Source organism: Anolis carolinensis, chromosome 1 (assembly GCF_035594765.1).
Source record: "Anolis carolinensis isolate JA03-04 chromosome 1, rAnoCar3.1.pri, whole genome shotgun sequence".
Taxonomy (NCBI): Eukaryota; Metazoa; Chordata; class Lepidosauria; order Squamata; family Dactyloidae; genus Anolis; species Anolis carolinensis.
The window spans coordinates 159,375,098-159,390,024 of NC_085841.1; the positions used below are offsets into that span (position 1 = coordinate 159,375,098).

The window sequence follows — 14,927 nt, forward strand, 5'->3', positions numbered from 1 at the left end:
GTGAACTGTGGGCTAGAACTGTCCACATTAGGCACCTGGAAAGGGACGGAATCAAGCAGAAATGGCGGAAACCCCATCTCTTCTTCGGTCTGCTCCGTAATAGCGACGGGGTCATGACTCGGGGGTCTCTGAGACACTACAACAACCTCTGAAGATGCCTGCCATAGATGTGGCTGAAACGTCAGGAGAGAATACTTCTGGAACATGGCCATACAGCCTGGAAAACACACAACAACCCAAAGATTCCAGAGTTCTTGAAAAACTTTGGCATTTGGAAGAGGGATATGAGTTAGGTAAGATATAGCACTGAATACTAAAGTGATGATTTGTGCCATCGTATTTTCAATTTCTATGTATTTTTGTGAAAGCCAGACAGTGAAGAAAACTGATAGAAAAAATAAACTTTGAAATGTGATATTGGAGAAGAGGTCTACAGAGAACACAAAGACAAATAAATGGGTTCTATAGCAAATCAAGCCCAAAGTCTCCCCAGAAACCAAGATTACTAAAAAAATATTATTGTATTTTGGACATACCAAGAGAAGACAAGACTCACAAGAAATAACAATAATGAGATGATAGAAGATAGCAGGGGGAAAAGAAGACCACAATAAAGATGAATAGATGCGATTAAGGAAGCCACAGCCCTGAGTCTGCAAATCTGAGCAGGGATGTTGAGGATAGAGTCACTTGGAGGCCTCTCATTCATAGGGTTGCCATGAGTCAAAATCCACTTGATAACACTTAATAACATAGTAAATATATACTAAGCTGCTTAAATTGTTCCGGCCATAATCCCCCATACTGGATATAAGAATTCACTGGCTACATTAGTGCAAGCTTTTCAAGGCCTAGCGCAGAATGGGCTCCATCAGAATCTGCTTTAATAATTTCTACAGATTTTGGAAGGTGCTCGGTTCTGCTGAAGTATGGCAGATGTTCAGTTTTGTGGTAGACTTTAGCAGCATTTTCATGCATAAGAATAGCTGTGTTTTCATAACTGTTTCCCTGGAATCAAGATAGTTTGCTGAAGCAACTAGTAGTTCTGTGGCACCATAAAGACTAGAAAATTTATTATAACTTAATCTTTTGGATCACAAAGTGAAAATAAAAAGGAGGATGAGCGTTATCTGGGATTCATTCTAAGAATTCTAAGAAGTAGCATGCTAAGAAGTATGGTTTTAGTCAAAGATATTCTTCTAAAAGAGAGGGAGCATGGGCTCACCAGCTGAACTTCTCATTTGTGCAACTGTGAGTGCACATCTATGGAATTATGTGAGAATGTTCTATCTTGCTACTTGAATTAAGAATTCTCTGATCTTGCTTCAACATAGCCATTGGGCCACTCATTACTAAGGCCTTTCAGTTAGGAAAAGGCTGGACAAGTCATTCACAAAGATTTGCATATGTTCTCTTGGCTCTCTGCATAAAATTAAGTAGCTGCACCTGATTTTTAAGGACACTTGAAATGTAGAAGAGATACATTTAGAATGCATACTATCACAATTAAGCTGGAGAGATTAACATCCTTCACTGTAAGATTTATAATATAAATACCATAATCCAATGATATATTTCTAGCAGTTTTTCTGACCTTTTAAGAAACCAGGAATTAAATATATAGCATTACAGTTCCCATCCAAAAGTAAATAAAGCTGATTTTACAAATATGCAGATATAATAATGATGTTTTGCATTGAATTTTGAGAGAACTACTCCATCTCAGACAACTTCCACACAGCTAAATAAAATCCAACATTTTCTGTTTTGAACTGGAATATATGGCTGTGTAGACTCAGATAACCCAGTTCAAAGCAGATATTGTGGGATTTTCTGCCTTGATATTCTGGATTATATGGGTGTATGGAAGGGCCCTTAGAGCAGTGGTTCTCAACCTGTGGGCCCCCATGTGTTTTGGCCTACAACTCCCAGAAATCCCAGGCAGCTTTTTTCATTTTTTAAAAATTATTTATATACATAACCATAGTTACTAGGCTTGCTCAAATAATTCGTTTTCCCCGTTAACCGTTATTAATTCGTTATTTTCGTTTGTTTTGAAGCAATTTTGAAGCATTGGTTGTCCACACGTCTGGATATCGCGGTTTCGAATAGCGAGAGGCCGTTTTTCGTTATGTCGTTGTTTTTTTCGTTAGGAAAAAAAAGCTTTTGCAAATCACCCAAACTCCCACCATTCAGGCCCTTTCCTTTTGCCCCTCAGCAAAAGGGGCGTCACGGGCTCAGCCAATGGGAGGGGGCGAGGGGGAAGGAGGCCGAGGAGGAGGAGGAGGAAGACGGAGGGGGGAAATGGCCGCCGCCGCCTCGCCTCAGCTCAGGCCTGATACTCAGAGGTTTGGCATCTGTGCGAAGCTAGGCAAGTGGGGTTTATATATCTGTGGAAGGTCCAGGGTGGGAGAAAGAACTCTTGTCTGTGGGAGGCAAGTGTGAATGTTGCAATTGGTCACCTTGATTAGCATTGAATAGCCTTGCAGCTTCAAAGCCTGGCTGCTTCCTACCTGGGGGAATCCTTTGTTGGGAGGTATTAGCTGGCCCTGATTGTTTCCTGTCTGGAATTCCCATTTTCTGGGTGTTGTTCTTTTACTGTCCTGATGTTAGCTTTTCTGTAGCTAAAAATGCATATAAAATTGATTCTACAGGGAGGATAAATGATTGGATTTCAACTCCTACAGCTTAGCTTTCTCTGCCAATAATGGTACCATATCAAACTAAACCTCCCAAGATTCTGTAGCAGTGAGCCATCTTGGATATTGTAAGGGATTTTTTATTATTATTATTATTATTATTATTATTATTATTATTATTATTAGACCTTGCTCCCAGGAAGGTGCCTTCGCTGTGGCTCCCAACTTATCTATCTACCTTTCCACATATTCTCCACATTGTGTGTATGTGTATGTATATTATATATACATGAGCCCCGATGGCGAAGTGTGTTAAAGCACTGAGCTGCTGAACTTGCAGACCGAAAGGTCCCAGGTTCAAATCCCGGGAGCAGAGTGAGTGCCCGCTGTTAGCTCCAGCTTCTGCCAACCTAGCAGCTTGAAAACATGCCAATGTGAGTAGATCAATAGGTACCGCTGTGGCGGGAAGGTAATGGCACTCCATGTAGTCATGCCGGCCACATGACCTTGGAGGTGTCTATGGACAACACTGGCTCTTGGGCTTAGAAATGGAGATGAGCACCAACCCCCAGAGACAGACATGACTGAACTTAACGTCAAGGGATACCTTTACCTTTACCTATACACACACACACACACACACACACACACACATTATGCAGGGACTATATATATATTATATATACACAGTATATATCACACACACACCAATTTAACAAAGTTTCAGCCACAAAAACAAAGTTTCTGAAGTAGAACAATGACTTTCACAGTAAAGACAACCCAATTTAACAGGAAATAAGACTTTCAAACCAGGAACAGATTTCTGCAATTATTAAAAAATGGTTTATTATAAAAGCTATGAAAATTCGCCAAAAATCAGAGGATAAGGGAAACGTTCCAAATTTTGGTGAGCTATCAGTGTTAAATGTGTTCTACCACTGTACCAAGTTGGAAGAAGATCACTCAAAAAATGAGGGTGGGAGAAAATCCCTCTGTGCTGTTTTTGGGAATTGCGCATGCGCGTCCGCCATTAACGAATTAATTTAGAAAATAACGAATTTTCGTTAATTTCGAATTTTTTGGGGGGCCAAATTCGGAAATACCATCAGAAACGAAAAGCTGCCCCCCTCTAGTTTTGAAACGAGTTTAGAATCAAATTTTTCGTGGATCGATCAAGCCTAATAGTTACGATACTTTTGTTTTTTTATTCCCTTCTCCCTCCCCACACCCACTCCTCCCCCTTCCCTGTTGACAACTTAATCCTTTTTTTCTCGTTACATGAGCCTTTTTCCATTCTATACCATTTTTTCTTCCAGCTTTCATCATCTGGTTTAACAGTCTATAGCCATCTTCTAAATGGACTGCATATTTCTTTAATTTTCTTCTGTTTGACCATGTTTTTTGCTTCTTATAATGTCCGTAATATCCAGTTGTATTTGATCCCACATATATTCATACCATTTTTCAAGTGTACATTTCTTTTTATCTTTCCACCCCTACGCTATTACTGCATGTACTGCTCTAAAAATTATCATCATTAATTTTTGGTCTTGTTCCTTAATTCCTCTATCCCCATATATCCCTATTAACAAAATTTACATATTTATATTAAATTTTGTTTTAGTATGTAATACAACCTGGTTTAGGATTTACCAGTTTACCAGCAGTTAGGATTTCTGGAAGTTGAAGGCCAAAACATCTGGGGACCCACAGGTTGAGAACCATTGCCTTTGATTGCTCTAGTCCAACCTTCCAACTCTTAAATTCTCATGGAATACAAGTTCTATATGAATTAAATGAGAGCAGAAAATACTATCTACTGAATTGTCTAACTCCCTTGCCTTCCAATTCCCTTATCTAGCTTTGATAATTTGGAAAGACCTGGAGATTTTGTTTTTCCTAATAAGCAATTCTGTGGGTTGAGGAAAAATCAGAGAGTGGATTATACAATCTATTTTAATTTATCAAAAGGGATGATATATTTTTGACTTTAAATAATTAATTGTGTAAGTTTGGATCAGCAACTCAATGGCAATACATTAGCAATGGAGTTGCTAATATGTTCGTGTGTGTATAAGCCACCATGGGACTATGATTGCAATGTGAAAATACACATAATTACTCTCTGAATCCATAGCCACCAAAAAATATTTTCCCAAAGTGTCGGGATAGATAAAGTGCAGCATCAGATTTTGTTGGATAGCAGCTAGCTACCATGGGCCCACATGAACATAGCCAATAGTGAGAATTGCTGGTAATTAAAACCCAAGAACATCTGGAAATCTATACTTTACCCTTTAGAGGAGGGATGTCATCCCAATTATATGAAAAGAAAGATGCCCCCACCCCAAACCTAAACAGTAGAGACTGTTAAGTGGAAAGTCTCTCTTGACCTGGATTCAGCGATATCACATGGATATGTTCATATGTTAATATACACCACCTATAAAGGTTCCTGTTCGTTCATGTGGACAACAAAAGAAGAAAATCGAATTAAAATAGTTACAAAATGTTTCTATTTACTGATCAGTAATTCTCAATATCATGAAACAGTTATCAACACATTTCAGTGTTCCTTTTGTAAGAAAAACTTATTCACATAATGCTTACAAAGTGGCACACATGGTTGCCTATCCGTCTTTTGGAACAAAAGATAAAGAAAACCAACATCTAAATATTTTGGGAAATGTATCAAAATATTGGGAACAATTAACAGTATCCAAACACATTTTTTTGCTCTCATTAGCTGTTCCACTTGATCACACTGTGGTGAGAAACTCTTTTTTCTACTTTTTTTCCTTCATCCAACAAAAAATGGTGGTAGGAACGCAGGGACAAAATTGAATAATTTGAAGTCTCAGGGGCAACCAGGCAAGATGGGGTGCAAACACATAATTAAACTCCCCTCACCACTCATTCTATGTTGAGTAATGACACAACTTTCTTCACAGTCTGATCACAGACAGCTAATGAGAAGGCAAAGAGACACAGAATATTGTGACATCAGGACAGAAGCTATTCTGCTGGCCATTCCAAACAGGATGGATGGCCACAGAGGGATTACAAGCACAGCTGGAATCATGCCTCTCATGGGCATTCATAAAGAGAACCCATGAAAAATCAGACACATTCCAGGTGCAAAATTGAGGTTTATGCATGAAGTATAAGTTATCAAGAAATGTTTGTTTTGCTGAAGCATGCAAACAGAGCATTGAACTAGGCTTTTCTTTAAACACAAAATTGCTTGAGGACCTGACAACAACTGCTACTTGCAGGTAAGAAACTGGCAGGGATTTCTGGGAATTGTAGGCCAAAACACCTGGGGACACATAGGTTGAGAACCACTGAACTAGAAGAAGGAGTTTCATGTGTTGCACATGTCCATACTTCACCCAAGTGCTAACTCTGCCCAAATAAACTGTGCCATCAGATTCCACTGGTCTTGACACATAAACCCTCAAAATAAAACCCTGAGAATTTTGAGTGCCCTTCCTTAAACTGCAAATCCCAGGATTCCACAGGATGTTGCTATAGCAAGTAAAGTGGAATCAAGGTGCAATAGCTGTTTGCTGTAAAAGGGCCCCTGGTCAAATACGCAGCACTTGGAAAGGGCAATTTCATTCTCCCCAGCTTTGGGAGGAACCATCAAGGCTAATGCCTTTGCAAAAGGATTAGGTTTTGTTTTGTTTTTTTTTTAAAAAAGTGAACACAAGAGTGTACTCCAAAGAGGAGATAAAAGGATGTAGTGGTATTTGATGAGGGCAGTGTTACAGCTGCACCATTTCAATTTGATACTGTAATTTACACTGTGACCTGTCTATTAACCCCAACCCCCTCTTGCTCTTCAAGATGTTCCTACTACGGCGATTCAGGTGCAGCTGAATAGCCTCTGTCATTGTCCTGGCCTGCCATGAGGTTTCTCAGCTCAATGCTACCCCTTGAATGACACTCTGTCATTATACTATATTTAGGTAATGAAAGGTGTAATTTAGCTTTGTTCTGTTGCAAGCCAATCCAGGCCTGTATGCATTGGAATAGGTAATAAAATAGGCGTGTGGATATAAAAAGGCTGAATAAGCATATTATTCAGTGTAATTTCACAAGCCAAAACTGATGAAAGAACTGGGGGCACAAAAGCCTTTGCCACTTCAATACCTGACAACGAGAACTGTCATTAGAGGCCTGTACAAAGGGCCAGATTAAGGCTTGCCACGGTATCTATGTGGCCCACAATTAATCAGTCCCCGTATGCTATGGAAGCTGTTCTATAATTGATGGCATTTGGTGATGATTGCATCCCTATTATGGGACTCTCTCCTATCGCTCATGGAGAATATTGTCTAGTAAAAGGCTTTGTATGGCTATCATCGGCATTTCCAGAAACAGCATTGTCCTGGGACTGGCCTCTTTTTGTATAGCTGTCATCTTGTCATCATAATTGTTCCGCCGGACATTGTTTGAGAAGACTTCAGCCATCTGCTTTATCACACCCCACCCCATTCTCTACAGCAATGAATGTAGCTGATAAAGCAATCCCCCTGGCAGCCGAGATAATGAGACAGAAGCACCTGATGGCCAAATTAGTCATCACACGTTCCTTTAACCGGAGTAACTTTATCACAGAGAAAAGAGCTCCAGGGCTTGTGCTAAATGAAATACTCCTGCTAATGGAGAGCAAAAGTCAGGTATTCTTCTGATGCAAACCCAAACGATATTACCTAAGGAACTCTCTTGAATAAGAGGAAAAATGTGGAAGCAAATAGTACAAAATATAACATGATCTGAAGTGTGAGAGAGGGATAAGGAGGAGAGAGTAATCTTCAATATGAATGTCTGCAGGTGGACTGAATTCATCAAGCAGTCCTCAAAAGCAACCCAATTGAGATTTATGGCGTGATTCCACTTTCAGCCTAACTCTAAGAGTCGCCATACAACTGCCTGAAGCAAGGTTTGGAGCGAAACTACAGGTACTTGACTAGGATAAAAGATCCAAAGGATAACTAAGGAAAGCAAAAGATGTTTCAATTGGCTGTCATTATTTATTTATTATTATTTATTATTTATAAGATAAATCAATTATTAGTTATCAATTATTATTTATCAGATAAGGCCATACATGAATGGCAGTATCATTTCTCTTTCATCTTGCTTCTTTCTTCTTCCCCATTTCACCTGATGTATCAAGGGTAGTGTTGTGAATGAGTCTTCTGAGACTGTTAGTAACAATGGTAGGATCAGGAGGGGAAGGAAGACTCCTCGCGAGGAGGGCTCGTTGGAAGACTTACACAGGAAAAGGGTCAGGGAGATACTTAAGGAATCCTCAGATGAAGATTCATTTGGGGATTTGGAAGGGGATCCTGAGGTGGAAATGACTGTTGAGGACCCGGTGCTGGCAGAAGGGGTTGGCATAAACTGGGCACGGGCTCTGGAGGATCTTGGGGAGGAAACTGGGCCCATGGAGCTGAGGACGCAGGAGAAGCTTGGGGTCCTTCAGAAGCAGACCCCACATGGTCTGCCTGGAGAAATGAGGATAATTCCGCAGGTGTGTACAGGCTTGGGCGTGGGCAGGGCGATTCTGGCTCAAATGAGGAACTTGGGACGCCTTATCCTAAGGCGTTGGCTATTTGGAGCTCGGACTCTGATGAGGAGCTTGGGACACCTGATCCTAAGGCGTTGGTTGTTTGGACGCCCAAGGAAACCTAAATAAACTGGGGACTTTTGGTCATTGTTCCTTGCGTGTGGCAAAGTGTTGTTGGGCGCCATTGGGTTTCTTGTACGTGACTCTGAAGACTGGCTTGGGACTTTGCAACCGATGTAAGTTTGATGCGGGTTATTCTATGACGGAGGGCTGGAACTGTGTGGGTTTTCTCTTTGGACTGCATTGTTATTATTATTTTGCATTAGCTGCCGCTTGCCTCCGTCATTTTGGCTCTTTGTGTAACCCCGTGACGTGGACCTTACTGTGACAACTTCATTCCTCGGACCCTGGACTGGACTATGACCTGGTGTATCTCTTCGCTCCCGAATTTGGCTTGGCTTCATTCCCGTCCCCGTGGCTGCTTCCTGTGCTGACCGTTGGCTTTGTCTCCGACCCTGACGTTCCTCTCCTGCCCTGACTCCGGACCGGCTTACAAATACTGTGACTACGTTCCGTTCCTTTGACCACTGGCCCAGCTTCCGACTCTTCGCTTTTGTCTCAACGTTTTTCGGCTTTGGTTTGTTTACCCTGCTTTCAGCCCGGTTTGGGCTTCCTTTTAGTTTTGGGACCTTTTCCGTATATTTTGGGTTTCAGAACATTTTGGAACGCCGGGGCGCTTTGTCTTGTGTTTGTTTTGCTATTTTGACCCTGTGCTGCAATTTTGAGCTGAATTTAAGCAACCTAGGTTTAATTCGAATTATATCTCTGGATAATCCGGATTATATTCCGGTTTGCGTTTTTGGGGGTTCTTTGTTTCAGACTGTTTAATCACACTGAAGGCTAAGTGTTGCAAGCTCCCGGGACCTTTTGTTGAGCTTTTTTGAGTTATTACTAAATAAACTGAATTTACCTATCTGGCTGGAGTCTGACTGGTGGTTTTGTGTTTGGAACATGCACACGCACACACACACATATCTCCAGTCATGCATGCATGCTTTGGACAGCATAGGGAAGGATTAACACCCCATGGATTTTTTTTAAAAAAAATTGTCTTGTTGTGGAAACAAGGATTGGTGATAAATAAAGATACTATTGGAGATACAACAGAACTTAAAAGCTAATAAATAAAAACTAAGCACACTTAAATACCCTAAAAGGCACCACATCTCATCTGACCTTGGGTGCATTTGCAGTATAGAATTAATGCAGTTTAACTGTCATGGAAGCTGTACTCTGGTGAAGCAAAGCTTGGTGAAGATGACTAAAGAGTTTGTAAAATTACAACTCCCGTAGTTCTGTAGCATTGAACCACAGGTGGCTCAAAGCAGTAATTTTGCAGTGGAGATGCACCCCTTGATGCTAAACAGTGTTATTACTTGGACCAATGAATACAAGGTACTGTAGACTAGATTTCAGCTGAAAAAAACAAGGAAAACCACTGCTTGAGTATTTCCTGTATGCATTTCATACAGGAAATACACTATAAACAAGTACTAAGTCATAGGACAGAGCAAGGATGTAACTACATGACGCTTCATACGTTAGAAAAAAATGATAAGACATTGGACATTTTTTATAAGGAGCACTGCTGTTCTCAAGACACTATAAGAGGTGAATAATACTAGGAATTTTGTTCAAGAGTATTAATATGTCTTGACTACTCCTGATGGTGGGGATCAAATGGATTTAAAGCCAAATATCATCCCTAACACATAGTGGGAAATAATGAAGGATGTTGTCAACAGGAACAACTGAAGAGAGGAAAACATAGGGAAGAATACATGGTGGGTTTGTGTTTGGGATTACAATGAACCAGTGAAGGGACAACCATGGTTTTCATTGGATTACCATATTATAATTATTTCTGGAAAATTTAAAAGAAAATTAATAATAATTTAAAGCATCTAAGTTGTATGCCAAGGTCATTCCTTGTAAACATTTCCAAAACCCCCGAGAAAGAAATTCTTTTCACTGGGAGGTATAAAAACACCAAGAGTTTCGGCAAAATAGAAAAGAGAGAACTTGATTAGGGTGAGAAGGAGAAAATTAACTTGCTTGCAGACCATTTTTAAAAAACATACACACACACAAGCATCTGAAAAGAAGCGAAGAACTAAAGGAAGAAGAAATTTAGGCTCCTTCCACACAGCTGAATAAAATCCCACATTATCTGCTTTGAATGGGAATATATGGCAGTGTGGACTCAGATAACACAGTTCAAAGTAGATATTGTGGGATTTTCTACTTTAATATTCTGGGTTATATGACTGTGTAGAAGGGCCCTTAGAGAAAGTAAATGTGCTTTGTCTACATTTGGTTTCTGTTAGCCATAAGCCTTGCCTAACCTGCCCACCTAGCTCCCATAAAAATTGTGATGAAATGATTGTGTGATCTTATCACGTCTTAGGCTTTGATCCATGCCAGCTGTTACTACCTTTAGGGACTACTTGCTTTGATAATTTTAGTTTATCATCCTTTATCATTTTTGACCTATCAACTTCAATACAAACAGCAAGAAAGTAGTTGGAATGACAGGAATTTAAACAAATGAAGGCATTTGTGAGGTATTCAGGCAATTTTGTTCTTTTAAACAGGAATTTTGCCCCAAGTGCTGAAACCTGTTGTTTTAGAGTAGATGAGACATCAAACATCAGAGAAACTTCTTCAGTAGATGTAAGTTGATTTCAGTTGATGTAACAGAGCTCTAATATTCAGTTGATCTCCAATATACAAAAATGGAAGTTACATTTGCCAAAAATCAGGATGAATAATGAAATGTTGCTGGAAAGAAAATATCTGTTGTCCACAAAGGTCCCCAATGCATTATCCTTTTCTGGTGTGACTAATCTTTGTTTAGGAAAAGGTTTACATTTAGTAACATGTCCCTGCATCTGTTTTTTACTGTATATGAGCAGTCTGGAAAACCAGCAGAAATGTCAGGGTCCCAACTGCTATACAGCAAAAAAAGATTCATTTTCATGCTACTACTAATCTATAATGTTTCCAATATGGATTGGGGAATCTTTCTTTAAAGGTAAAAGTAAAAGCAATACAAAAGAGCCTTAAGTGTTAATGGTAATAGACAAGATCAAGTATGTTCACAACAAATGGCTATAGCTGACCATTCTAATGATGAATTATTTCCCAAAATTTTCAGAAACCCATTTAAGCTAAGTGGTGCCTTCACAGAGTATTAGACTTCTCTGCACAGTATGAGTGAGAAAACTATCTTTAAGGAAGGATCCAAAGATTTGTTATCTCCGCACCTTTCCCCTTGACCCTATACCTATTTATTTTATTTTTACTTATTATTCTACAAAAGCATTAATAAAGATTATTTTTTTTAAAAAAAGATCAGTGGAAATGTGGTGTCCAAAACTCACAGGTAGGTCTGACTTCTCAGATCCTCCATCGTCCCTAGATAGACATTATTTTTTGGTAATGATTTAAATATTTCGAATCAGATAAAGGAAGCCGGCTTTGCTTTGAACAGAATGATGAAAGGATGGAAACAATGTTAACTCTTTCTCTAAATATTTTGAGAACATGAAGCATTTTATGTCCCATTAGCAGTAGGTGTTCTGCTTGTCTCCCGGGTTGTTTCATTATCTACCTATTTCCTTTAACATTAAACAGTGCAGAACTAATCCTAATGACTCAAACTTAAAGATGACTTTAAGTACTTAAAAGGATTTTCTTGTCAAGAAGCACATAGCTGGCTCATTCTTTTGACTGCTACTTCGCATCTCTGTGTAAATGGAGAGGAAAAACATAATTAACCTGTCTAAACTTCATGGGGGGAATATTTGCTGCTGCTCTTGTTAACAGCTTGGTGAAAACTGTTAAGCAAAAGCATCAGTTCCCATCGTTTGCAGAGGAGGTAGATTCTTCACATCAGCATGAGGTCTGGTTATCCTGTAAATCAGTTTACCATTGAAGTGGGTGGAGAGGGAGGAATAATAATTTTTTTTAAATATTACAAGAGTATTCAAATTCTACAGGTTTTTGACCTTGCATTTTTTATTTTCGTGGAAAGGAAAATAGGGAAGGGTGCGGAGATAACAAATCTTTGGACGCTTCAATAAATATAGTTTTCTCAATCATACTGTGCAGAGAAGTCTAATATTGATCTTTTAAAACTAAATTCCTTTTTGGAAAGTGAAGGAAGTTGCTGTTTAATTTCAGAATTGCAAAAATGTGAGTAATCTGGAATTAGACATCTGGATTGTTTCTTCTTACATTACAGTTGTATTTTTTTCACTAACAATCTGAACAATCAAAATGAAGGTAGCCATTGACTTCTGCCTTCCTTTTATTTACTTTTCCCTAATAATAATCAATCAAAGGTAATAATGTGGAAGAACAAAGCAAAGCAATGCATTCACCTCCATTTTATTAAAGCACAGTCCTGCACTGGTGACAGAAGAAAAAAAGGAGAAAACTTAATGCAATTTGAAACTACTTAAAGTGGCATGTCTCAATGCTATGGAATCCTGGAAATTGTAGTTTGGTGAAGCACAAGCAGTCTTCAGCAGAGAAGTCCAAAGATCTTTTAAAACTACAACTTACCGGATTCCAGAACATTGAGCCATGCCACTTAAAAATGTTAAACTTCACTGATTCTACTATTCAAAGTAATTTGTGTTATTTGTTCCCTTTGTTAAGTAGATTCATATATTAATAGGTTAATCAATAGCATGTGTTTGACCTAGCCACACCAATGCATTCAATAGATCTTATTCCTTAGTAAGGATGTTTAAGATTGCATGTGCAAATAATTTTACATTGCTAGACAGGTACTTGAAGACTACTCCGATTCTGCCTATACAATACAATGCCTGTATACACTGCAGATACGTCCGTGAACTTACTGTGCAAATAGTAAATCATGGATAATAGTGAATTCTTTTGAAATGAATGATTTCCACTTTTAAAATAGACTCACCTTGGAGGATTTAGCAAATTTCTCAAGTGGCATCTTTACTGGGAATCCTCCAGGACAAATACAGAATACCATAGAATCACTTTGAGGACCTAGAAAATTCACACAAAATTTTTAGATATGGGTAGGAGAAATTATGGGTAAGATTTTCTGGCCCTCTCTGACTCAAGAGTCTTGGAAAATGTTATTTTTGGACTGTATCTCCCAAAGTGTTGCACACCAAGAGCTCAGCTGTCTGGAAAATTCTGGGAATTATAGTCCAAAAAGTAACTTTAACTCCAAGTATGTAAGTTCATAACCCTGTTTGTTCTTACATTGCCACCCATCTATTCTGGACAACAAATTAGGTAATCTGCCAGGACCCTTCCACACAGCCATATAACCCAAAATATCAAGGCAGATAATTCACAATATCTGCTTTGAACTGGATTATGTGAGTCCACACTGCCATATAATCCATCAATGTAGATTTTATACAGCTGTGTGGAAGGGGCCCCAGTGTCCATGGCCCACATGAGGCCCTGGGAACATACTTGGACCACACCTCTATTGGGCACAAGGCAATATAGCTTATAGCTGTACAAAGATGTATCAGGTCTACAATTCATGGTAGCTTTATATTTCTAGAAGGCACTGCCACTTGAAGAACAGTTTCATACATTACATGGGAAGTACAAGGAAGATATACAAACTAGCAAGTATGTCTGCTTCAAAGCAAAGCCAACATAGCCATTGATCTTCTAACTAAAAACGTTTTCAGTATGGTAACTAATTGGGGCAGGGAAGGTTAATAACAGACAAAGAGAATCCCCCTCAGAATTTTTTTTTGCCAATATTATCGAACTATGGCACCCTACTTTCCCAAGTGGTTATAATATGGAGACTTCAATCAAGAATATAATTTTCTTTATTTTTAAAATGTTTTCTGATATTTCAAAGTTTCACAATATCGAAGTCACTGAAGGTTCTGATAGGACCCAGCAGCAACCATACTCCAAACTATATCAAAGCTGAACCCTTTCAATAAATGTATAAAATTATATTTTCTTTATCATTTCTATTGCTTGTGTACTGTATCAATTTTCCCCAGTATTGCATTTTCCCAGGGGGCATCTCTATAATGGATTGGACCTTTAAACTGACCAGCCATCAGCTGTTCTTCTTCCCACCACAGGGATCTCCTCCTCCTGTCAGTGAAGTCAGGGAAACCCCCGGGCAATTCCTGCATGGATCCTAACTGGCACGGTTTCTCAGCCAATCGGGAAAAGCATGGGAAGACTGAACAGCTTTCAGAACTGCATAAAATGTTTTGTATTTTGCTGTGAATTTATGCTTGTACATTTGAAGCATTTGTTCATACTTGCATCCCTTTTGGCCAAACTGAATAGACCTCTGTAGCTTTGCCTTCAATCTGGAGTACGTGTTTTCTGTCCTGGCTGACGTGGTTTCGTGGAAGCTCACCGGGCATGGACCTCTCTATTCACAGTCTGAGCTGATATCTCAACACCAAGAAAACATCATGGTAGGTTCACCTTGGAATTGTCATAAGTTGGAAACGACTTGAAGGTATACAATAACATTTAAAAGTCAGACACTCAAAGGTATCATTACCTTTGTACCTGGGTAATCATTCCCAATAAGGAAGAAAATGGATCACATATGAATGTATAGAAAGTGGCAGGGATTATGACTCACTTGCCCTTTTTTC

General features: G+C 39.2%; 1 long non-coding RNA gene across 1 annotated transcript; it reads left to right on the top strand.

Moving 5' to 3' along the window:
* The first annotated feature begins 2,317 nt into the window (after window positions 1–2,317).
* Window positions 2,318–14,629, top strand: LOC134292464 (uncharacterized). The gene is made up of 4 exons (XR_009999710.1): window positions 2,318–5,914; window positions 7,479–7,606; window positions 10,872–10,950; window positions 14,394–14,629. It is a non-coding gene; the product is annotated as an uncharacterized LOC134292464 (long non-coding RNA).
* Window positions 14,630–14,927: the final 298 nt, after the last annotated feature.